We start from the raw sequence: 27,427 nt of genomic DNA on the forward strand, positions 1-27,427 counted from the left end.
AGGACAGTGATGGTCAAAAAGCTAAACTACTTATCGAGTATTAAGCTAACTACTTTAGTGATGAAATCATTTGTACACCAGACCCTAGTGACATGCAATTTATTCAGGTAACAAACCTGCACATGTATTCCTGAAACTAAAATAAAAGTTGAAGAAAACAAAAAAGACATAGAAAAAGCTTTATATTGATCATTCCTGCCTTTATTTTAGAAATATGAGTAACAGACCGGACACAGTGGCTCATGCCTGTAATCCCAGCACTTTGGGAGGCTGAGGCAGGTGGATCACGAGGTCAGGAGATCGAGACCATCCTGGCTAACACGGTGAAACCCCATCTCTACTAAAAATACAAAAAAAAAAAAATTAGCTGGGTGTGGTGGTGGGCGCCTGTAGTCCCAGCTACTCGGGAGGCTAAGGCAGAAGAATGGTGTGAACCCAGGAGGCAGAGCTTGCAGTGAGTTGAGATCGCGCCACTGCACTTCAGCCTGGGTGACTGAGCAAGATTCCATCCCCCCCAAAAAAAAAAAAAAAAAGAGATATGAATAATGGTCTTTTTAAGCTTCATTCTAAATTCAATTTCCAACCTATAATATTTGTGTGTGTCTCTGTATGCTCATTTCCATTTATGTTTTTAATCATGAGGCTGATGAACCTGCAAGTCACCTCATGATAAGCCACTGCAGATATGGATGCATCGTGGTTCCCGTTAAACCTTTTGCTATGTCCCCTGGCTACTCTGTTCAACTCTACTTTGAGATACTTGGATATTGGAATTGGTCTTCCCATTTCCTCATGAATGTATTGAGTAAAGAAGAAACTCATATAGTTCATGATTCAGAATTATGACTAAAATTTTACCCAGAGTTTTAGGCTCCAGGAAGACTGCATTAAGTGAACATGAAGTCATGATCTCAAAGATAGGAGCCATTTATTCACTGAACTCTTAACTTCTAACAGGCTCGGGTGTGCATAGCGCGGGGCACTTGCCTCATGATGTGGTGTAAGAGTTTGGCCTGTGTGCAATGATAACTTTTTGAAAACTGCTGTGGCCAGGCCCATCTGTGTGAAATCGGGTAGTTTAGTATACTGTGGCAAATCATATCTTCCATGCTGTCAGAGGTTTTGTCTGGGGACTTGGTGCAACACACTGTATCATGTAACATCATGTCAGTACAGTTTTGTGTCCATTGGCTTTTTTTCTGTTAAGTCTGAGATCTCACACCTGCTTGATTTTGATTTGCCAGTTTGAGGGACTACTCCTTGCCCAGATCTCTTGTGTCTCATTTACGGCCTTCCACTCTGGTCTTTTTGTTGTTGATCCATACTTTGGTAAGGTAGAGTGTTCACAGTATATACATCAAGACAGATTATTATTATTACTATTATTATTATTATTATTATTATTATTTGAGACAGAGTCTTGCTCTGTCGCCCAGGCTGGAGTGCAATGGCACGATCTCGGCTTACTGCAACCTCCATCTCCTAGGTTCAAGTGATTCTCCTGCCTCAGGATTACCAGCATGCACCACCACACCCGGCTAATTTTGTATTTTTAGTAGCAATGAGGTTTCTCCACGTTGGTCAGGCTGGTCTCAAACTCCTGATCTCAGGTAATCTGCCTGTCTGGGCCTCCCAAAGTGCTGGGATTACAGGCATGAGCCACTGCGACTGGCCGGATTTTAAAATATGCATTGAAGTGAAGAGTAAAAGGAGATTTCACAAGTCATTAAAGTATTAATATATATCCACTTAAAATAAGTAATCCTCCATGTGTTAAGATGTGGAAGTATAAATGAGGCCTTTTATATCTCAAAGAGTAAAGATACGAGATTGGAGAAGTTAAGGATTTTCACAAATACAAATACTCAAATAACAGCGCCTAAGTAACAGCTCTTATTATCTTGATCTCAGACATGAGAAATGTGGTTCAGGTCAGCTGTATCTCTCACTCCAGACTCTAAGTTGTGAACTAGTTTTCTTACTGACACTATTGATTTGATGTGGAGAATATACCCCATGATTGCAGACTTTAAAAGGAATTATGCTCATCTTACGGATCTCTAGGGAGTGCAGTACGCATTCACACGGCTTTGCAGGCTTTTTAGGTATGTTTCCTAGACACTACCTGGTGCTGCCAATCGGATTGCTGCGGTCCGTGAATTGGGAGCTGTTGGTGGCAGGTCAGTGGACAGTCCTCCCTGCAGTGGGATTCTTCCTTTAGCCAGCACATATGCACAATCCTCATTCAGCCTGTCTCCATCTCTTGGAACACGGCATGGAGGGTTGAGTATATGTTGTATACGGCTTGTTCTTTTGTTTTTTCTATCTCTTTTTCTCCACTTGTATACAACACATATGTATTAGTCTCTTTTCAAACTGCCATAAAGACATACCTGAGACTGGGTAATTTATAAAAATAAATTAATTAATTAATTAGTTAATTAAAAAAGAGGTTTAACTGACTCATAGCTCCACATGGCTGGGGAGGCCTCCAGAAATTTACAGTCATGCTGAAGGGGAAGCAGGTACATCTTACACGATGGCAGGTGAATGAGGCAGGGACGGGGAGTGGGGGAGAGAGAGACAGAGAAACAGAAAGAAAGAGAGAGCACAAGCAAGCGTGTGTCAGGGAAGGAAAAACGACTGGTTATAAAACCATCAGATCTCTTGAGAATTCACTCTCATGAGAGCAGCATGGGGGAACCGCCCCCATAATCCAATCACTTCCCACCTGGTCTCTCCCTAAACACCTGAGGATTACAATTCAAGATGAGATTTGGGTAGGCACACAAAGCCTGACCATATCAACACATGACTTCACCTGCCAAAACCCTTGTGTATAGAGATTCATATATAGGTCTTTGTAAGCAGGACTAGCCTAAATTAGCATATTTATAATTTTTTTTTTTTGTAGCCAGCTCACCTGCGACCATGATAATATCTACTTTGTGACTTTTGGGTTTGGCAAGGGACAATATAATTCCATGATATCAATGTCAACAGGCTACAGGGTCCCAAATAATTCATGATTCAGTCTGTAAAGTGAAAATAACAATTTTCACAGACTTTTCTCAAAGACTTGAAAGTATAACTGTCTTTTGAGCATGTAACAAAGAATACTTGTACATAGAAAAAACACTCTCCTAAATTCAGAAATACAGTTTATATTTCCTATCACTGACATTTTCCCTTTTTTGAGACAGAGTCTCGCTCTGTCGCCCAGGCTGGAGTGCAGTGGCATGATCTCCGCTCACTACAAGCTTCGCCTCCCAGGTTCACATCATTCTCCTGCCTCAGCCTCCCAAGTAGCTGGGAGTACAGGTGCCCACCACCATGCCCAGCTAATTTTTTGCATTTTTAGTAGAGACAGGGTTTCACTGTGTTAGCCAGGATGGTCTCAATCTCCTGACCTCATGATCTGCCCACCTCGACCTCCCAAAGTACTGGGATTACAGGCGTGAGCCACCACGCCTGGCCGCTGACATTTCTTAATATTGGATTCTAACATCCTGCAGTCATGTCTTTCAATAAGTTTTTAGTGGATCCTGCAGATTCACTTCAAAATAGAGTCTGAAAGTGAGGCTTTCTGGGGTATGTGGGGCACAAGCATCTATCTTTGAAGATGTGGTTATTGACACTCAAATTGGTGAGTGGGGAATAGGCAATCTGATGGCAACGAAGAAAGATGACTAGAGTCCCTGGAGCTCGAGGTTGTCTTCCTGAAGCAACCTGTGTTCAGAATGACGGGATGCTGTTCCCTCCCTCACATCCATTCATTTCCTGTGCATCAGGTTATTGTTTATGGTTTGTGTTCTTTGTGCCAAATAATATCTACACATTTTACTATTTGAAACAATTTTAGATATACAGAAATATTCATAGATAGTACAAAGAGTTTTATACATCTTTCAGATATCTGGAAATGATAACATCTAATATAACTATAGTAAACATAGGAAAACAAAGTTGTAGGTGGTACTAAAATTTTAACTGAAGTACAGGCTTCTATCATATTTTACTAGGCTTTGCAGTAATGTCATTTTTTGGTTCTAGGATCTAATCCAGGATGCCACATTACATTTACTATCTGGTATACTACTTATTAGTTTCTGCGTAACAAATTACCACATAATTACTCCCTCAAAACCACACATATATTACTCACAGTTTCTTTGGGTCAGGAATCCAGATTAGCTGTTGGCCAGGGCTGGGCTCTCAACCGAAGGCTCAGTTGGAGAAGAATCTCCTTCCAAGCTCACGTGTTTGTTGTTAGGATTCACTGGTGCATATGTCCAAACCTTTTAAAAAATGAATACCAATCTATTACCAATAGTTCAAAAAAATTAAAAATGACACAAATAACGTGGAGAAGACAGCACTTCGCAATGCATTTCATGAGACAGTCTACCCTGATCTCTAATAGAAATGTAACAAAGGTATTTCAAGGGAGTATTATAAATGGATATGTATTATGAATACAGATGTTAAAATATGAGGAAAACAAATCAGTAACACGTAAAAGGAATTATACAGGCCAGGCACGATGGCTCATGCCTGTAATCCCAGCACTTTGGGAGGCCAAGGCAGGCCGATCACGAGGTCAGGAGATCGAGACCATCCTGGTTAACACAGTTACTAAAATACAAAAAATTAGCCGGGCGTGGTGGCGGGCGCCTATAGTCCCAGCTACTTGGGATGCTGAGGCAGGAGAATGGTGTGAACCCAGGAGGCAGAACTTGCAGTGAGCGGAGATCGCGCCACTGCCCTCCAGCCTGGGTGACAGAGCAAGACTCCATCTCAAAAAAAAAAAAAAAAAAAGAATTATACAGTATGACCAAGGATGTTTACATCGGTAACACAAATTTGGTTTAACATACAAAATAAATTAGTACTCATGAACTATATTAATAAAATAAAGGACAAAATCCACATGATTATCTCAAAAATGAAGAATAAACACTTGCTCAATGCCAAATCAACTTATGATAAAAACATGTAGCAAGTTAGGCATAGAAGGGAACTTTCTTCACCTTAAATCAATCACGAATAACTCACATGACATCATAATTTACTTGAAAGTTGTCCACTCTTGCCACTTCTATTTTTAACATTTCACTGGAGGGTACAGTAAGGACAAATAGGCTAGAAAAATAAATACAAAGAATCTGATTTGGAAAGAAAGTCAACTTTGCAAATGACATGGTGTTGAGTATGGAAAATTCTAAGAATTCTAATGAAATATAATTAGAAATAAAAAATGAGTTCATCAAGGCTGCAGTAAACAAGGTCAAAATAGAGAAATAAATTTCATTTTTACACACTAGCAATTGTTAGATATGTCCATTGAAAACTATAAAACTTACTGAAGAAAAATAATTAAGTCCTAAATAAATGAAAAGGCATTTTATCACTGATTGAAAGGCTTAATATTGCTAAGATGGCACTATTTTCCAAACGGATCTACAGATTTAATGCAGTCCCCATCAAAATTCCAGATGAAATTTTGCTTAAATTTGCATGATTATAAAACTGATATGTAAATGGAATAGATCCACAACAAAGAAATTAATCTTGACAAAGAGCAATAAAGTCTGCACAGCAAATGCACACTTACTGATTGCAAAATGACTACAAGGCAATAGTAATAAAGTTTTGTGGTACTGGCTGGGTGCAGTGGCTTGTGCCTGTAATCACAGCTACTCAGGAGGCTGAGGCAGGAGGACTGCTGGAGGCCAAGAGTTTGAGATCAGGCTGTGCAACACAGCGAGATTCTTTTCTACAAAAAAGCTTTTGGCCAGGCGCAGTGGCACGCCTGTAATCCTAACACTTTGGGAGGCCGAGGAGGGCAGATCACCTGAGATCAGGAGTTCGAGACCAGCCTGGCCAACATGGTGAAACCGCATATCTACTAAAAATACAAAATTAGCCTGGTGTGGTGGTGCATGACTATAATCCCAGCTACTCGGGAAGCTGAGGCATGAGAATTGTTTGAACCCAGGAGGCGGAGTTCGTAGTGAGCCAAGATCACGCCACTGCATTCCAGCCTGGGTGACAGAGCGAGACTCTGTCTCAAAAAAAAAAAAAAAAAGAAAAACGTTTTAAAAACTTAGCCAGGCTTGGTGGCCCACATGAGTAGTTCTTCATACTCAGGAGGCTGAGGTAGGAGGATCTCTTGAGCCCAGGAATTGGAGGCTGCAGTGAGGCATGATCATGCCACTGTATGCTGGCCTGGGTGAGAGAGCAAGACCCTGTCTCAAAACAAAAAGAAAAAAGTAAAAGAAAAAAAAAAAGATTTGTGGCACTAGTATAAAGATAGACATATACATCAATACAATAAAATTGAGTGTCCAAAAATTAACACTTACCTTCATGATCAACTGATTTTCAAGTTTGTCAAGTCAATTCAATAAGAAAAAAACCATAAATATGTTTTAACAAATGTTGCTGGGACAAGTGAATATCAACATGCAAGTTAAACTCCTCTTTCACACCATATACATGATTGATTCCAATTAATCATATATCTAAATATAAGTGCTAGATAGGCCAAAACCATAGAAGATAACAGAAGTATGTTTTCATGACATTAGATTATTAAGCAATATTTTCTAAGGTACAACAGATAATGCATAAGTGACAGAATAAAAAAGAGATATATTGGTCTTCATCAGAATTAAAATATGTGATTCAAAGTGTATCAAAGACAAACCAAAGAAGGGAGAAAACTTTTGCTAGCCACATAAGGATCTACTATTCAGTATATAAAAAAGCGTGTTTTAACTAAATAATAAAAAGGCAAATATCTAAGTTAAAAATGGCCAATTACTTAAATGTACATTTCTCCAAAAATTCTATAAGAAAGACATGAAGATTTGCTCAACTCCTTTGTTATTAGGGTAATGAATATTTAAACAATGATGGAGTTATATTTCACCAATCTAAAATGTGTATTGTTAAGTGAAAAAGGCAAGTTGGAAAAGGCAAAATACTGTGTAATTCCATTTACAGAACACTCTGGAAAATACAAATGTATAAAGGTAGTAAAAAGATTGTTGGTTACAAGGGGCTTGGGAGAGAGGAAGGGTGATATGAATTACAGGGGTCTTCTATGGGGCAGTGTAATTATTCTGTGTGATGTTATAGTGATGGATACATAATAGTGTTTTTGAAATCCTATAGAATTTTACAACAGAAAGGAATAATCTAAAAGTATGCAAATTTAAAACATTATTTAGTAGGCTGGGGGACCCCAAAAAGAAATACACAAAATAATGTAACGGTATTACAAAGGTATGAGTTATTTCACTGAAGGGAATGGGAGGAAGGCGGAATGGCCTAAGTAACTTTAAAAATGAGGGGAGAGTCTAAGTTTAAAAACTGAAGTTGGTAAAAGTCATTTCTCCTGGGCATATGGATTACCAATTCTGGAAACACTATGCAAGTCTTTTCAGAATGTGAAACTGTTAACAAAGCCAACTGTCTCACTGTTGGAATGGTAGGTTACATACAAATAAGTGGGAATAGGCAAACTGATTCATCTGCTAATAATTTAGATTGTGTGGTAATGGAGCATTAGTAGGAATTCATGTTTAATTTAATATGGATGCATATGGACATATATTGCTATATTTAGAGATATGTATATATTTATGTGTCAATATATAGAGATAAATTTATTTTCTTTGTCACCTGGCAAGGCTTCGAATCAATGGATGCCCCAGTAGCAGTGAGTGGACCTGGTGCCCCAATCTTTGTTTCAAATTCTATTTTCCAATAAAAGGAACTAAGGCTTCCTGAAGACACGATGCGTACTAGGCTTCGGCAAGGAATCAAAACACAAGTAGCCTGGAGCACCATGCAGTGCCAGAAAAGAATACGCTAATCAACAATAAAACCAACTAACCAATCACACAACATTAAACTGTAATTACCAGAGTATTTCAAAATGATAGAGGATCAACCAAAAGACCTTTGAATGATCAACAGTAGAACAATTTGAACAATAAAATAAACGAAGGAGACCAGGTGCGGTCGCTCATGCCTGTAATTCCAGCACTTTGAGAGGCTGCGGTGGGTAGATCACAAGGTCAAGAGATCAAGACCATCCTGGCTAACATGGTGAAACCCTGTCTCTACTAAAAATACAAAAATCAGCTGGGCGTGGTGGCACACGCCTGTAAAGCAAGCTACTAGGGAGGCTGAGGCAGGAGAGTTGCTTGAACCCAGGAGGCAGAGGTTGTAGTGAGCCGAGATTGTGTCAATGCACTCCAGCCTGGCAACAGAGCAAGACTCCATCTCAAAAATAAATAAATAAATACAATTAAAGTGTAAAATATACACATTTGCATACTTATAGAAATAAGTGATTTAATAAATGTAAATGGAAAAAAACAGACACACAAATGGTGAAAGACTGAAAATAATTTTTGTAGATATTCTGCCTATTGGGAGATGGAGCAAGACTCCCCATTTCTTATGTGAGTAGTAACTTTTTTGATACATACAACATGGAAAATGAGGAAAGGTAATTTTCAGCGGAGAAATTTTATATCAACTATCTCATCCAGGTGATCAAATGAACATCAACAGTGATAAAGTGTGTTTTTAGTATATACCCTTGATATTATATAATGAGAAAGGCATTTTTCTTTTCTCTGTGGTCTTCTACACCAAAATCCACAATCCACCGAAATCTTGTGAAAAACATCAGAGTAATCCCAAATCAAGAACGCTCATGTCATCAAAAATGAAAAAACTCCTGGAAACTGTCACAGTCAAAAAAGCCTACATGAGATCTAATTGTGACGTGGTACACTAGATGGGATCTTGAAATAGAAACTGGACATGAAGTGCAACAACGAAATATGCACAAAGCATGGGTAGCAGTTAGTGACAATGTATAATATTGGTTGGTTCATTGTGATAAATGCCCTATACTAATATAGGGGTTAATAATATAGGAAATAATATAGGAAATTCTGTATGTGGAATAGAATACAAGAACTTTTGTACTATACTTGCCACTGTTTTGTACATATAAAACTAATCGTAATTTTCAAAACTTGATTTCATTGTATTTATTTATTTATTTATTTAGATGGGTCTCACTCTACCACCCAGGCTAGCATGCAGTGGCATGACCACAGCTCACTGTAGGCTCGACCTTTGGGGTCAAGCAATCTTCCCACCTCAGCCTCCTAAGTAGCTGGGACTACCTTGGTAGAAGTAAACTGTACAAAGGTCAGATAAGAGCTTCAAAGGCATGTGCTAGTATAAGCAAGTTTCCTGTGAGAAGGACACCTGGTGACATGTAGGACATTTAGATATTAGGAAATACACCAGGATAAAGAAGTATCCCACGAAATGTAGACATTGTAGACAACAAGGAGTTAATCTTCTGGAGTCTCATTTGGTAAGGCTATACTTTATAGCTATGTAGAGAGACACAACTCAAGAGTAAACTACAAGCCAGGCACAGTGACTCATGCCTGTAATCCCAGCACTTTGGGAGGCTGAGGCGGGCGGATCACTTGAGGTCAGGAGTTGAGACCAGCCTGGCCAACATGGTGAAACCCCGTCTCCACTAAAATACAAAAATTAGCTGGGCATGGTGGCACATGCCTGTAGTCCAAGCTACTCGGGAAGGACAGGTGAGAGAATGGCTTGAACCTGGGAGGTGGAGGTTGCAGTGAGCCTAGATTGTACCACTGCACTCCAGCCTGGGCACCAGAGCAAGACTCAGTCTCAAAAAAAAAAAAAAAAAAAAAAAGAGTAAACTATAGATAAAACAGATACAACATATGTGGAAAGGTAACTTTGTAGACCATGGTTCATAACGTTGGTTGAGAAGGAAGATAGAAATAGTAAAGAGTTAATTCAAAGTTTTCACTTGACTGACACTCTCTGAAGACAGAAAAATCTGTATCTTGAAAATGTATGCCCTAATCTTAGACATTATGAGCAATATTCTCCATCAGCTGCACTGCAAATCTAATTCTTCAATCCAGAATGATTATATGTTTATATTTTCCACTTGTGTTAGTCTGTTCTCACATTGCTATAAAAAAAAAATACTAGCTGGGTGCGGTGGCTCATACCTGTAATTCCAGCACTTTGGGAGGCTGAGGTGGACAGATCATGAGGTCAGGAGTTCGAGACCAGCCTGACCAACATGGTGAAACCCCATCTCTATTAAAAATATAAAAATTAACCAGGCGGGTACCTGTAATTCCAGCTACTCAGGAGGCTGAGGCAGGAGAATCACGTGAACCTAGGAGGCAGAGGTTGCAGTGAGCCAAGATTTCACCACTGCACTCCACCCTGGGTAACAGAGCTAGACTCCATCTAAAAAAACAAAACAAAACAAAACAAAAAAACAACTGAGATCATGCAATTTATAAAGGAAAGAGGTTTAATTGGCTCACAATTCTGTAAGGTTGCACAGGATGGCATCTGCTCAGCTTCTGGGGAGGGCTTCAAAACACTTACAACCATGACTGAAGGTGAAGGAGGAGCAGGCACAACACATAGCCAGAGCAGGAGCAAGAGAGAGGCTGGGAACTGCCACACACTTTTAAACAACCAGATCTCATGAGAACTCACTATCGTGACAACAGTACCAAGGGGAACGGTGCTAAACCACTCATGAGAAACTTCCTCCATCATCCAGTCACCTCCTACTAGGCCCCACCTTCAACACTAGGGATTACATTTCAACATGAGATTTGAGCGGGAATACAAATCCACACTACATCACCATTCATCTTTCCAATCACACGAATGATGTTCACACCAATAATAACTTTATGAATAGTCACTGCAGATGCAGATGCATTATAGTTTTCACAAAATTTCTTCTCTGACCACTTGTTGCTCTGGTCAACTTTACTTTTAGGTACTTAGAAATGGAATGAGCTTTGGTGCTGCCTAAAGAGTATGTTTGATGAAGAAGAAATTAATATAATTTATAATTTAGGATGTTGAGTTTATTGGCACTAAAATTTTCAAATTCTAGGAAGGCTCAATTAAGTTAACAACAAGTTTTGATTCCAAAAACAGAAGCTATGCATCCATTGAGAACTCTTTTCTATTCAGAATAGAGGGTGGCGACAGTGTTGGATCCAGATAACATCTGAGACTTTAGACCTTTTCAGTGGCATCTTTCTAAGAGCTCTTGTAGGCAGGGCAGCCTAAGTGAAATCTGGTAATAGTTTGTTATACAGGTTGTGAGAAATCACATCTTCCATGCTATCAGAGTCATGTTTGGGAACTCAGTCCTCAGCATTGTGCTATCTGTGCCGGTGATACCATGTTAATACAGTTTTGTGTCTGAAATCTATTTTCTCGTAACTCTCAGCACATAGAGCTCATTGTCACTCTGGCCATTTTGAGATGGATCACTCCTTGTCCATATCTTCTCGGGTCTCCTTTATGGTCTGCCATTCTACCTTTTTTCCCCGAAGATTGGTGAGGGATGTTATTCACAGTATACATCATAATAGACTATAATGTATACATCAAAACGAAAAGGAAATGCACTCTACAAGTCACTTAGCGTACAGGAACTCCTGTTACGATTAATAGAATAACCCTCCATGTTTTAAGATTATCAATTTAAAGGAAACTAACCCTCCATGTTTTAAGATAATCAATTTAAAGGAAACTATCCTTATTCATGGAATAAAATATAAGCATGGAAGAGTGAGAAGGATTCTTGAAAAACAAATGTCCATTATAACAGCACCTAAATATCTGTTATCCTGACCTCAGTAGTGAGATATGTGGCCCAGGTCTGCTCTATCTTCTCACTCCACGTCTGCAGGCTGCAGAAGCTCATTTTCTCATAGAAGCTATAACTGCAGTGTGGAGAATATTCTCCAGATTATGGACAACAGAAGCAAGAGCCTTGACTTTGTGGATTTCCGTGGGAGTGCAGTATGTACTCCTATGGCTTTGTACACTTTGTAGGCATGGTTCCTGCACACAGCCCTGGTGCTACCCAGCAGACTGCTGAGGTCTGAGAACAGGAGTTGTGCATGGCATGAGTGGACCTGGTTTTTAAAGTTTCTTTTCCTTTTTATTTTCTTGTTCTTAGACAAGGTCTCACTCTGTCACCCAGGCTGGAATGCAGTGGCATGACCTTGGCTCACTGCAGCCCCTGCCCTCTGGGCTCAAGTGGGCTCCCACCTCAGCATCTTGAGCAGCTGGGACCACAGGCACACACCACCACACCTAGCTACTGTTTTGTATTTTTAGTAGAGATGGGGTCTCGCTATGTTGCCCAAGCTGGTCTTGAACTCTGGAGCTTAAGTGATCTCCTGCCTGGGCCTCCCAAAGTGCTGGGATTACAGGCATGAGACACCACAGCCGGCCAAAGGTTTCTTTTCCTGATCTATATAAGCAGAGGCTGGTCTAAAGCCCCATGTTTATTAAAGCTGGTTGTTGTTATTCTTGTTGTTATGTATATGCCCTACTCACCTGCTACCACTATGATATTTAACCTGTGGCTTTTGGACTTGGCAATGTTCAACAGAAAACCATAAGGTAAGTCTCAACAGAGTGCATGGTCCCAAAGAATTCATGACTGGGTCTGCAGAAGAAAAAGTTTAATTAACCAAGGTGTTTCTCAAAGGCATGAAGATACATTTCTCTTTTCAAACTTGAAAAAGGAATCCCAGCACCAAGAAAACACCCTTGAATGCAGAATTGTGATATATTGTTCCCTGTCACTTATATTTCTCAATATTATGATAGCTTCTAGTGTCGGGAAGCCATGCCTTTTAAAAACTCTTTAGTGGACCCAACAGATACACTGCCAATGTCTGAAAATGGGGCTTTATGAGGTGTGGGAGGCACAGGCCACCATCTTTAAAGAAGTAGTTAGTGACACACAAAATGGTGACCGTGTAATGGGGAGTTTTACAGGAAGGGAGAAAATTGAGGGGAGTCCCTAGTGATTGTGGGGGTCTTCTTCATCTGGGTTTGGAACGGTGGATAATAGGCGAACTGCTTTGCCATTCTCTCCCAACATCTCTGTTCATCCTCTGATCAAAGTTTTTTGTTGTTATTGTTTGTTTTGTTTTGTGGGTTTTTTTTTTTTTTTTTTGTGGAGCAAATACATTTTAAAATGTTTTTATTTTGAAATAATTTTAGATGTATAGAAAAATGCAAAAACAGGCCAGGCATGGCTCACACCTGTAATCCAAGCACTTTGGGAGGCCAAGGTGTGTAGATCATGAGGTCAGGAGTTCAGGACCAGCCTGGCCAACATGGTGAAACCTCGTCTCTACTAAAAATTAAAAAGCAAAAAAGTTAGCCTGGCACGGTGGCTTGTGCCTGTAACCCCAACTACTCGGGGGGCTGAGACAGAAGCAGCACTTGAACCTGGGAGTTGGAGGTCGCAGTAAGCCGAGGTCATGCCGTGGCACTCCAGCCTGGGTGACAGAGTGAGACTCTGTTTCAAAGGAAAAAAACAAGAAAGGCCAGGTGCGGTGGCTCACGCCTCTAATCCCAGCACTTTGAGAGGCTGCAGTGGGCAGATCACAAGGTCAGAAGATCGAAACCATCTTGGCTAACACAGTGAAACTCACTGAAAATACAAAAAATTAGCTGGGTGTGGTGGCGGGAGCCTGTAGTCCCAGCTACTCAAGAGGCTGAAGTAGGAGAATGGTGTGAACCCGCGAGGTGGAGCTTGCAGTGTGCTGAGATCGCGCCACTGCACTCCAGCCTGGGCGACAGAGTGAGACTCTGACTCAAAAGAAGAAAACAAACACAATTATAGTACAGAGTGTCTCACATACCTTCCAGCCTTCTGTAATGTTTATACCTTACTTAGCCATAGTATGTTTATGAAAACTCAGAAATTGACAGTGGTACAAAACTAGTAACTGAAATACAGGCTTTCTTCATATTGTACTAGGTTTTCCACTAATACCTTTTTTCTATTGTATGATCTAATCTAGTATAACACATTCAAGTTACTCACAGGTATATTAGTTATTTATTACTGCATAGTAAGTTACCTCAAACCTTAGTGACTCAGAACCTCATAAATGTAATACCTATAGTTTTTCAGGGTCACATGACTCAGGCTGAGGTTTCAACTGAAGACTCACCTAGGGAAGGATTCCCTTCTAAGCTCATGTAATTCTTGTTAGAATTCAATTCCTGTCTAGGGCAAGATGACCGGTGAATTACTCTAAATCTGTTAAGAATGAATAACAATCCTTCACTAACTCTTCCTCCGAGAAGAAAAAAAAGAGAAGACAAAACTTGCTGATCTACTCTACAAGGCCAGTTACCCTGATCCCACAATAGAACAAATGTATTTGAGGATAGGACAATTATAGACCAATATGCCTCATGAAACAGAGGCAAAAAATTCTCAAAGAAATACTATCAAAACATACCAGCAACATATGAAAAGGATTATACACTATGACCAAGGATATTTATCACTGGAATGTCAGTTTGGTTAAACATACAAAAGCAATAGGTGTAAGACATTGTATTAATAAGATAAAGGCCAAAATCCGTATGATTATTGCAAAAGATGCAGAATAAGCATTCGATAAACCCACAACCTATTCATGATAAAAACTCTGAACAAATTAGGGATAGAAGGGAACTTTCTCAACCTAGAAAGGGCATCCATTAAAAGCTCACATAACATAAGGTATCATGAAAGTCTCAGTAATTTCCCCAAGATTACAAATGTGACAAAGATGTCCACTTTTGCCACTTCTATTCAACATTATATAGGAGGATGTAGCCAGGGTAATTAGGCTAGAACATAAATAAAAGATACTTAAAGTCAAACTGTTTATATTTGCAAATGACAGGACCTCATGTATAGAAAATCCTGACATATCCACCAAAATAAGATTATAACCAAAAAAGAGTTCAGTAACATTGCAGTACACAAAGTAAACTTTGAAATCAACTATATTTCTATGTACTAACAATCCAAAAAAATGAAATCCAGAAACTTTTTTTTCCATTTTTTTGCAGTAATTGGCAAGCTGATTCTAAAATTCCTGTGGAAATCAAAGTACTCCAGAAGAGCCAAAAAAATCTTGAAAAAATAATTTTGGAGTATTGGAGTCACACTTCCAAATTTCAAAATGTACTGCAAACTGATAGTAATCAAGACACTGTAGTACCAATATGAGGACCGACATATGTGTTAATGGAACTGAGTTGAGTGCCTCCAATTAATCTTTACATACATGGTAAATTAATTTTAAAAGCTTGCCAAGACAATTCAATATGGAAAAACACTTTTTGCAATGAAGTTTCTGGGACAAGTGGTATCCACAGGCAAACTGAACTGTCTTATACCATATATGTCATTGACTCAAAATCAAACATTGACCAAATATAAATGCTAAAACTAAAAATCCCAAAAAAGAAACGTCTTTACCTTAGGTGAAACAATCAATTCTAAAATATGACACCAAAATACAAGTGACAAAAGAAAACACTGGATAAAATAGATTTCATCAGAATTAACTTTTGTGATTCAAAGTACACCACTGAGACAATCCAAGAAAGTAAGAAAATATTTCCAAATCACAGAGCTGACAGAGGACTATTATCCAGACAATACGGATCACTCATACAACTCAAAAATAAAAAGACAAACATAATAATGAAAAGTGAGTGTGGTGGCTCACACCTGTAATCCCAGCTCTTTGGGAGGCTGAGGCGGGTGGATCACGAGGTCAGGAGCTGGAGACCAGCCTGACCAACATGGTGAAACCCTGTCTCTACTAAAAATACAAAATTAGCTGGGTGTGGTGGTTCACGCCTGTAATCCCAGCTACTCAGGAGGCTGAGGCAGGAGAATCACTTGAACCAGGGAGGCAGAGGTTGCAGTGAGCCGAGATCCTGCCACTGCACTCCAGCCTGGGCAACAGAGCAAGACTCCATCTCAAAAAAAAAAAAAAAATAGTGAGTAAACTGTGTGAATAGACATTTCTCCAAATGACTACAGAAATGTCCATTAAAGGCCTAAAAATATGTTTAGCACTTTTAGTCCGTAGTGAAATGCAAATCTAAACCATCATGAGGTATGCTTTATATATATATATTTTTTTCTTTTTTTGGGGAGCGTCTCTTGATCTCCCTGCTCTGCTATAGCCCAGTGGTTTGGAGTGTAGTGGTATAATCATAGCTCACTGTAAGCTTGAACTCCTGGGCCCCAGGGATCTTCCTACCTCGGCCTCTCAAGTAGCTAGAACTACAGGCATAGGCCACCACACCCAGCTTAATTTTTTTTTTTTTTTTTAATTTTAGAGGCAGGCTCTCACCTTGCTGCCCAGGCTGGTCTAAAAATCATGGCTTCAAGCAATTCTCTTACCTCAGTTTCTCAAAGTGCTGGGATTACAGGTATGAGCCACCATGTCTGTCCACACTTCACAAATCTTAAGGGCATATTCATGATCGAAAAAAGCTAGTTTGGGCCGGGCACGGTGGCTCATGCCTATAATCCCAGCACTTTGGGAGTCCAAGACAGGTGGATCACCTGAGGTTGGGAGTTCGAGACCAGCCTGACCAACATGGAGAAACCCCGTCTCTACTAAAAATACAAAATTAGCCAGGCGTGGTGGTGTATGCCTATAATCCCAGCTACTCAGGAGGCTGAGACAGGAGAATCACTTGAACCTGGGAGGTGGAGGTTGCGGTGAGCCAAGATCACGCTATTGCACTCCAGACTGGTCAACAAGAGCGAAACTCCATCTCAAAGAAAAAAAAAAAGAAAAGAAAAGAAAAAAGCTAGTTTGAAAAAACTATTTACTGTGTAATTCCATTTATACGACATGGTGAAAAGGTAAAATTATAGCAAATGAAAAAGATTAGTGGCTATGAGGGGCTTGGAACAGAGGAAGGCTCAATAAATAGGGGAAATGGGGAAGATTTTGTGAAGCCAAATTTTTTCTATGATACTATAAGGATGTCTTAATAATCATTTTTCAAATCATCTAGAACTTAGTATCACAAAGAGTAAACCTAAATGTATACACTGAATCGCCATTAAATAAGGCATTACGCATTGCTTAGTATGCTTGGGGACCCCGGGGAGCAATTCAGACAAAATAATCTAACAGTATAAGAAATAACTTCAGTGGAATGTGTAGACTAAAAGGGGACTGACTCCTTTTAAAAACTTAGTCAGTAAGGATAAATTCTAAGCCTAAAGGCCAAGGGATTTGAATAAAAGCACTATACTGTAGTTATTAAATTTATTTCCCATGGGAGTAGAGATGACCAATTCTGTAACCACTATGCATGTATTTTGAGAGTCAATAATTAATTAAAGGAGGCCAACTTCCTCACTGTTAGAGTGGGAGGTCAGGTAAGGTGCTGGGAAAGGGGAGGTATTATAGATTCATGTTTTCCTGGATTCCACTGATGTGAACCTAGAGACAGTAGAAATTCAGGTTTAACTTTATATAGATAAACGTGGATAAGTATGGAAATATTTATACGTATGTACATATGTGTGAGTTAATATAAACATACATATTCTTTGCTATCAGCTGACAAAACGATATTATTTGCTGTCAAGTGATAATGCTTCAAATCAGTAGATCCTTAATAGAAATACGTATACCTATGGACCAGACCTTTCTTGCTAATACCATTCACCAAAAAAGGAGCTAAGATGCCCTAAATAAATGGTTAATACCAGACTTGGGCAGGGAATCACCACAATTAACCTGGAGCACCTTGTATTACCAGAAAGTGAGAAAAATCTAAGCAGCAACACAACCAATCAACAAACCAAACAAAATCAAATTGCAATGATGGAACTATTTCAAAATCGTACAAGAACCAAATAAAAGACTTTTCAGTGGCCAAAACTGAAAAAAAAATGAGCACCAGAATCAATAAACTACTTTAGGCATACGGTAAGAAAAATATTTAATGTAACAATCCATAAAAGTAAGATATTGAATAAATAATACTAAATTGAGGAAAATAGATAAATTGACCATAGTGAAGAAACACAAATGACATTTACAGAGGCTCTGCCTATTAGGAGGTAGACCAAGTTTTTCCATTTCTTAAGTGTGTGCTGTGCACAGTGACTTGTGAAAAGCACAACACTGAAAGAGGAAAAAAGATTAATCTTACAGGAAAGAACGCTGACCAAAACTACAACATCCAGATAATCAAATTAACATTAACAGTGATAAAGCTAATTGAAAGTATACACACTTGGTGCACTGTAATGAGAATGGCACTTTCCCTCTGGGGTCCTCCGTGCCAAAACCCACCCACCCAGGTTAATCATGAGAAAAACATCAGAGACATCCCCGATTAAGGGCGACAAGGTTATCAAAACCAAAGAAAGTCTTGAGAAACTGGCACAGGAAAAAGGAGCCTAAGGAGAGAGAATATCTCAATGTGCTGTGGGTTCCTAGATGGGAACCTGGAATAGAAAATGGGCATTACGTGAAAAACTAAGGAATTCTTAATAAACCGTGGATATTAGTGAGGGATTAATGTGTAATATTGGTTCATTAATTGTGACAAAGGTGCCACAATAATGTATGAGATTAACACTCAGAAAAAAAACTGGCTTGGGTATTTGCTCTTTCTAACTGCTCTGTAAGCCCAAAGCACTTCTAAAATTTAAAAAAGATTCTTACCCTTTTTTATAATTCACTGTGGCGCTCAATAAACAGAACACTATTAATGCTACTGATGCCCCTGAATGCACTTCCCAAATTCTACTTTCTTCCTTACCCTGATGAAGGCTACTATTATTTTGAATTACCTATTTTGCATTCTCTTATTTTCCTTTTTATAAATTACGTTTGTTTATCTAAATAATAAAATATCCAGCTTTTCTTGTCTTTAAAGTTAGATAAATGTAAATGTTTAATCCATAACCCTAGTTAAATTATGAGAAACTATTTAGATTCATATTGTGATACATCATGCAAAATACCTGACATTCTTTTTTTTTTTTTTTTTGAGACGGAGTCTCGCTCTGTCGCCCAGGCTGGAGTGCAGTGGCATGATCTTGGCTCACTGCAAGCTCCGCCTCCAGGGTTCACGCCATTCTCCTGCCTCAGCCTCCCGAGTAGCTGGGACTACAGGTGCCCGCCACCACACCCAGCTCATTTTTTGTATTTTCAGTAGAGATGGGGTTTCACCGTGTTAGCCAGGATGGTCTCGATCTCCTGACCTTGTGATCCACACACCTCGGCCTCCCAAAGTGCTGGGATTACAGGCGTGAGCCACCACGCCCGGCCAATACCTGACATTCTTAAGTGGAGACTGAGAAACTTTTGCAGAATAAACAAGATCTGATGTGCCAGGTAGATCCAATGATGGTGCTCAATTATCCTGATCTCTTGGCTTACACAACCTTGGGTACTAGTTCTTTGTTCTTGAGTGTGGACAAAAAGTATCACTGGCATGTAAACGACAGAATACTGGAAAGTTGAAGACTTTAGTGATTATGACCTTAATTGCAATTTCTGTCTTCCTTGCAAGCTCTCTGCCTTGGTGGTTCTGACGGAGTACTCTGCTCTGTGAGAGAAGCTGACATGGAAAAAAAAAACGAATGCAGCCTCTGGCCAACGGCCAGCCAGGAACTGGGGCCCTTGATCCAATAACCAGCCCAACAGTTTGCAATTTACATTTACAACTAATCCAAGCTCCCTTTCAAATAAGAGGATATCATTTCTGAGGCAGTATGATTACCTGTAATAAGAGAATAATATGAATTCTTCCTCTCATTCTTTGTATCATTGTTGTCATTCATTTTACATATATATAAGCATATTTGCAAATATATTTATGTATATGAATTTGTATGTATGACACATATATATATATAAGCATACCAAGTCAAATACACTGTTGATATCATTATTTTTAAGAATATGTTATCCGTGAGATCAATGAATAGTATGGAAAATAAAAGTTTTTATTCCTAGGATTAAAAAAAAGTAAAAAACAAAAAGCAAATATGACTGACATGCTAATAAAGGAGAGAAAATTATATAAAATGCTCTATTAAAACCACAAAACACAGAAAACTATTAGGTGACAAAAACTGGAACACAGACAAGTGTCAGCTATAAGATATTAACAAATATGATGGATATTAATCTGTCTATATCACTATTCACTTTGAATGTCAATGGTCTAAATCAACCAATTAAAAGACAATGATTGTCAGAGTGACTGGGAAAAAAAATACAATGCAACTATATGTTCTCTACAAGAAACGCACTTTAAATAAAACACACATATAAATTAATAGAGACTCTATTTACCTTGACGTGATTATTAATGTATTGCATGCCTGTATCAAAACATGTCATGTAACCAATAAATATATACATTATGTAACCACAAAAATTAAAAATTTAAAGTTACAAAAGTAAACGCATAAAACAAAATATATCATGCTACCACTATTTGTAAGAAAGCAGAAGTACCAATATTAATGTCGGAGATAACAGATTTTGAAGCAAGGAAGGCTATCAGTGGTAACCAAGTACTCCCCAGGTCTTGGTGTCCCTTGTCCAGAGAAGGAAGGCCACATCACTGCATCATCTGACCTTGTTCAGGAGCCACCCAGGGCTGTTTTTTTGTTTTTTGTTTCTTTGAGATGGAGTCTAGCTCTGTCACAAGGTTGGAGTGCAGTGGCACGATCTCAGCTCACCGCAAACTCCACCTCCTGGATTCAAGCAATTTCCCTGCCTCAGCCTCTCAAGCAGCTGGGACTACAGGCATGCACCACCATGCCCAGGTAATTTTTTGTATTTTAGTAGAGACGGGGTTTCACCATGTTGGCCAGGATGGTCTCAATCTCCTGACCTTGTGATCCGCCTGCCTCTGCCTCCCAAAATGCTGGGATTACAGGCGTGAGCCCCTGTGCCTGGCTCACTCAGGACGGTTTATGAAGGTCCCCACCTCCATAAGCTGTGTACAGCAAAAAATAAAGTCCCCAAGGCTCCAGAAAGCAAGAAAAGGAAAAGAGAGGACATACCAAATAATACTGAGAATGTACTAACAAGGTTGCCATAAGTGATAATGGGAGTATTGACTCAAGACTCACAAAATAGAGACAACAGTGCAACACCAATGTTCTAATGTTCTAAACACACCTGTTTATTCAAAACTAAATTGTGGGCTGGGCATGGTGGCTCATACCTGTAATCTCAACACTTTGGGAAGCCAAGATAGGAGAAGCACTTGAGGCCAGGAGCTCAACAGCAGTCTGGACAACACAGTGAGACCTTATCTGTACAAATTTTTTTAAAAAATTAGCCAGGTGTGGTGGCACACACCTGTAGTCCGAGCGACTTACAAGGCTGAGGTGGGATGATCACTGGAGCCCACGACGTCAAGGCTTCATTGAGCCGTGATTGTGCCATACACTCCAGCCTGCGCAACAAAGTGAGACCATGTCTCAAAACAAAACAAAAGTTAAGCTGGGCATATTGGTATAGGTAGAAGGCATGCAGACTTTTAATTTTTCTCATGAATCATTACAGAATAGACAAGTGGTTAATAGAAAAGGCACTGGAATAAAACTTCTTGGGTTCAATGAAGTCTCTTATTAAGACAGTGTGGTATTTGCACAAAGATAGAGAAATGAAGAAAGAAGAGAGAGCTCAAAACAAATGAATGCATATGTATGTAAATAATTAATAAGAAAGATCAGGCCGGGCACAGTGGCTCACACCTGTAATCCCAGCACTTTGGGAGGCCAAGGCGGGTGGATCACGAGGTCAGGAGATCGAGACCATCCTGGCTAACATGGTGAAACCCCATCTCTACTAAAAAGTACAAAAAAATGAGCCGGGCGTGGTGGCGCAGGCGCCTGTAATCCCAGCTACTCGGGAGGCTGAGGCAGGAGAATCGCTTGAACTCGGGAAGCAGAGGTTGCAGTGAACCGAGATCATGCCACTGCACTCCAGCCTGGGTGACAGAGTGAGACTCCGTCTCAAAAAAAAAAAAAAAGAAAAGAAAAGAAAGAAAGATCAATGGGGAAAAGATGAATTTTTCTATAAATGTTCCAGGAAATTGAATATACATTGGTGCTGAACAAAAATCTATCTTTTGAGCTCACATTACTGTTACTCAAAATATCAATTCCAGGTGTATCACAGATCTAAATATAAAAGTAATTTACTATATTTAGAACCTAATTTAAGACAGTAATTTTACAATATACGGAGGGTATTATTTCTGAAACTAGACTTAGAACACATCTTCCATATAGGAGAAAAAACATATTCTACTCCTTGTGAGCAAGGACTCTGGAGACAGAATGAGTCAAACTCAGGACCTTCTATTAATATTTCTTTCTTGGTCAGGTGCGGTGGCTCACACCTGTAATCCCAGCACTTTGGGAGGCCGAGGCAGGCAGATTATCTGAGATTAGGATTTCTCAACCAGCCTGGCCAACATGGTGAAACCCCACCTATACTAAAAATACAAAAATTAGCCGAGACTCTGTCTCAAAAAAAAAAAAAATGTATGCACATAATAAAAGTGGGTCAAACTAGGAAAGAACTGCAAGGAGAAACAGAAGACTCTACTATTATTGTTGGAGACTTCAACACCTTCTATTAAAAATGAACGGACACGGCCAGGCGTGGTAGCCTTATGCTTGAAATCCCAGTACTTTGGGAGGCCAAGGTGGGTGGATCATGAGGTCAGGAGTTCAAGAGAAGCCTGACCAATGTGGTGAAACCCCATCTCTACTAAAAATACAAAAATTAGCTGGATATGGTGGCAGGCACCAGTAATCCCAGCTACTTAGGAGGCTGAGGCAGGAGAATCGCTTGAACCCGGGAAGCAGAGGTTGCAGTGAGCCGAGATCTCACCATTGCACTCCAGCCTGGGTGACAGAGCAAGACTCCATCTCAAAAATAATAATAATAATAATAATAATAATAAATTTTTAAAAAAGGACAGATCCGGCAGGCAGCAAATAAGTCAGTACACAGTTGAACTAAACAACACCATCAGTCAACTGGGTATAACTGACATCTACAGACGACTTTGTCCAACAGATGCAGATTACACATTCTTCTCAAGAACACATAGAATATTCACCAAGACAGACCACATTCTTGGTCATAATTTATCAATTCTTTATCAATTTTTTATCAATTTTTTCTTTTTGAGACAGAGTCTCGCTCTATTGCCCAGGTTGAAGTGCAGTGGCACAATCTCGGTTCACTGCAACCTCTGCCTCCCGGGTTCAAGCGATTCTCCTGCCTCAGTCTCCAAGTAGCTGGGATTACAGGTGCCCGCCACCACACCTGGCTAATTTTTGTATTTTTAGTAGAGACAGGGTTTCACCATGTTGACCAGGCTGGTCTCAAACTCCTGAACTCAAGTGATCCACCAGCCTCAACATTCCAAAGTGCTGGGATTACAGGCATGAGCCACCACGCCCAACCTGAACAAATTTAAGATAATAGAAATCATAAACATCTATTCTCAGAGCACAGTTAATTTAAAGTTGAGATCAATACTGGGTGTCCGCATGTTCTCACTCATAGGTGGGAACTGAACAATAAGATCACTTGGACTCAGGAAGGGGAACATCACACACCGGGGCCTATCATGGGGAGGGGGGAGGGGGGAGGGATTGAATTGGGAGTTATACCTGATGTAAATGATGAGTTGATGGGTGCAGCACACCAACATGGCACAAGTATACATATGTAATAAACCTGCACGTTATGCACATGTACCCTACAACTTAAAGTATAATAATAATAAATAAATTAAAAAAAAATACTGGGTGTCAACAGGGAAGTTGGAAATCACACAGACAATGATGCCTCTTGTATTAGGAAATGTTTCGCTCACATCACTCTTCATTTCACAGAGTGATGTTAAGATATACATGGCTCTGGATCAAGATCTGATTCAGAAACATTAGAATGCCACTGTATCCTTAGAAACTCATTTACAAATTAATTTCCACACTGCTTTCCTTTTTATGAAAATAAAAGTTACATCTTACCAATTCTGAAGGTCTTTTTCAATGAGTATAAAATAAGGCTATTAAGTGTCAAATATTATAATTGACAGAGACAGTATCTTTTTTCAGAGATATTATCCATTTTAAATGTTTGATTCACTGACTTCTCATGGATGTCCCCAGTGGAAACTTGTAGAGGTACGGTACATTGGCCAATTCTGACCTTCTCTTTAGCATTACAAATGCCAATAAAATTATCTGTCTCCCTGTGAGTTGAGCTTAACTGGTCTTTATTCTCCTTTACATTGTGACCAAGAAGCATATAACCAGGGATGGAGTGATCCTTGAGAATTTTCAGGAGGAATGAATCAAGATGTTATGGAAAAACTAATAGGAATTGGACATGCCTTACCACACATAAACACAAAAATGGACAAAGAGTATGAAACTATTTTAAACTGGTGTACACCAAATGATGCAGAACAGCAATACCTGGAAATACACAACAAAGATGTGAGTGAAGCCCACTATTGCCCAAGTTTACTGCTTTGAGAGTTTCCCAGCTGTGATGTTGTAAGGACCTTGGCAGGCTTTCCGAGTTGAGAAGATGGAACTGAGAGCATAGAAGAGCGAGGTGGCCTGACTTCATCAAGCCATCATGTCTAGTGGTAAGAACAGAAGAGAAAAGTCACACCAGCGCTCATGAGGCAGGGTATCCATGTGTCTTCAGGACTTCACCAAAACATCGGTCACAGAACTAACGGAGCAGTCCAGAAGAAAAAGTGAGCAACAAGTAAAATCCATTTAAATAAACTTGGCTTTCAACCCTTTCATCTTATTCCTAACTTCAAAAAGAAATGACCCGGCTGGGCATGGTAGCTCACACCTGTAATCCCAGTACTTTGGGAGGCTGAGGCAGGCAGATCATGAGGTCAGGGGATCAAGACCATCCTGGCTAACATGGTGAAACCCCGTCTCTACTAAAAATATAAAAAAATTAGCCGGGTGTGGTGGTGGGCGCCTGTAGTCCCAGGTACTCAGGAGGCTGAGGCAGGATAATGGTGTGAAACCAGGAGACAGAGCTTGCAGTGAGCCGAGATCATGTCACTGAACTCCAGCCTGGGCGACAGAGTGAGACTCCGTCTCAAAAAAAAAAAAAAAAAAAGAAATGACCCAGCCATCTTGCAATAAGCCCAAGCGATGAAGGGGGTGCCCCACCAGAGCTGAAGGAAATGATGCCTAGAAGCAGGTGAAACCCCCCACCTGGATCCTCACCTGCCTCTCCTATGATGCTTTATGTTTGCTGATAAGATTACCAAAACGAAATAACTCAAAAAGGGCTTTCTATTTATAAGAGCAGACCACGGTTGTCATCCAAAGGAGAAACCAGTAAGGCTTACCTTCTCTATTTGTTTCCCCAGAACACTTCCAGTTTCCTTTAAATTGGGGAACCATCTTGTCTCCATTCTTCTCTAAATAAATGCCACAGTCAAAACAGTATGCATAGAATATAGGGTTGCTATTTATATTCAGTAAAATTAAAATCAATGATGTTAGACTCTAATTCAATAATAGAGTAAAGATGACAGGCCATTTTTTTAACTAAGATCTGGACTTTAAATTCTCTGGATACAGTACCAACCTCAGAGTCCCTGACTTAAGTCTTACCTGCCAAAACAAACACCACCTATTATAATAATTTGGAGTAACCATAAAGTATCAGGGTTCTTGCTCTGTAGGTTGCTAATACCTCATAAATCCTGAACAAATCCTTCCAGAATAGTTTTGATACCATTAGACAGAGGACTCATTACTTGCATAGCAGACATAGGCCATTGAGTCCCAAACACTCACAGGAAAATGTGTTCCTCTCAGCACAGTCTTGCTGACGTTAGAGACTTCCACATTGCAGTCACTAAACAGATCCTACTCTGCTTATTGGAGCCCTGAATTGTTTCTGTCCTCTTCTTGCTTTTGTGTCTCTTCACAGTTTCAGGTTCAGTAATCCCTTCTTTACTAGTCAGGATAACCAGCTTTCCCTTCATATGCAAACTGCATTAAAGGAGAGTCAAAGCTTCAGACAAAAACAACAGACATCAAAAGATCAGATCAGAAATAGAAAGATGGGCAACTTATTGTCAATAAAAATGGTAATCCGAAAAAGTAACATACATGAAAACCTCTTCAAAATATGCTATGTGATAAAAGAAAATACTTATTGTACTTACATTTCTACAAGACCATAATCTAAAAATATTTGCTGCCTGGAGACGTATTTGCCAATTTTCTGAGAGGCATTTTTTATTTAACTGAAAACTGAAAACAATTTTAGTATTTACTCATCAAAGAGAATTTGTATCTGTTTTATGAGCCATCTGTTCAAGGAAACGCCAGGCACACATTTACAAAAATGAGGAGCAAGCACTCCAGGACTTTAGCCAACGTTTACAGCTTTTGGGTAGGAGGAAAAGCTGACAACATGATGAAATTCATGCTTACACAGTAACAATGTGGCAAGTCTATGCATTCAGAAAGGTGGTCTCAGAGTTCAGTCATACAAGCTAATGCCTTTGTGAACATCTGACAATCAGAGCAAATTCAGCCATGCAATAAAAACATTCAAAGCTCTTTTTAAGCAGGAGACTGAGCAGACTTTTCCTGTGACTCCCAGTAAATTCTCTGTCCCTCACCTTTTCAACCAGAGGTACAGAGGAAATTTCTGGAAAATTCTCAGAGAATGTATAATAAATGTCTTTAAAATAATAAAAGTGATATTATCTTTTAATATAGTGAAGAGTGATACCTGAAAACATGGAAATAATTGAAACGATTATTTGAAACAATGAATAAATGAATGCATGCATTTTAAATCACAGGTAAGAAAGGCCTTAATATGCAAAACAGAATGTGGATTTGCTTGTAGATGATGTTTATGTGACGAATAAAATGAAAATTTATACAAAAGTTTTAAAAAACATTCGTGAGTGCCTCTCTGCGCACCGCCCCCACCTAAAAAAAGCAAAAGCACGTATTACCAGACAAGGCCCTAAGGGGTAACGAACGAGGCCTGTCTTCAGTCAACAAGCAAAATCACTGTTGAACAAACTTGTTCTTTACATGAAAACAAGTTATTACCTCAACCGATTCCAGAGGAAAGGCAGGCAGCAGCTGCCCTTGCCGGTGCAGACCCCACGAAGAGGATCCCAGCTCCGCTGCACCAGCTGCGCCGGCATTGGTGGGCGTGGTCTGGAGGGAGCCACACACCACCCTGGGGGTGTCTGCGCCCGCGCACGAGGCACTCAGGGCTGTCTGCGCAGCTTCCTACCACTGCTGGCTGTTGCTAGGGGAGTAGAAAGTTACTGAGTATCCTAAAATCAGGGAAAGAAAATCAGGAGTCAGGACAGCAAATGTAATTCACTGAGAACGTTAAAACACACGCACACACAATAAAGC

General features: G+C 39.7%; 1 long non-coding RNA gene across 1 annotated transcript; it reads right to left on the reverse strand.

Moving 5' to 3' along the window:
- Positions 1–956: 956 nt before the first annotated feature.
- On the reverse strand, positions 957–27,222 carry LOC144329824 (uncharacterized). Its single transcript, XR_013395468.1, has 4 exons — positions 27,110–27,222; positions 5,056–5,142; positions 4,166–4,298; positions 957–2,260 (listed from the first exon to the last, which is right to left on the reverse strand). It is a non-coding gene; the product is annotated as an uncharacterized LOC144329824 (long non-coding RNA).
- Between the last annotated feature and the right edge of the window lie 205 nt (positions 27,223–27,427).

This window comes from Macaca mulatta, chromosome 7 (assembly GCF_049350105.2).
Source record: "Macaca mulatta isolate MMU2019108-1 chromosome 7, T2T-MMU8v2.0, whole genome shotgun sequence".
In the NCBI taxonomy this organism is placed as follows: Eukaryota; Metazoa; Chordata; class Mammalia; order Primates; family Cercopithecidae; genus Macaca; species Macaca mulatta.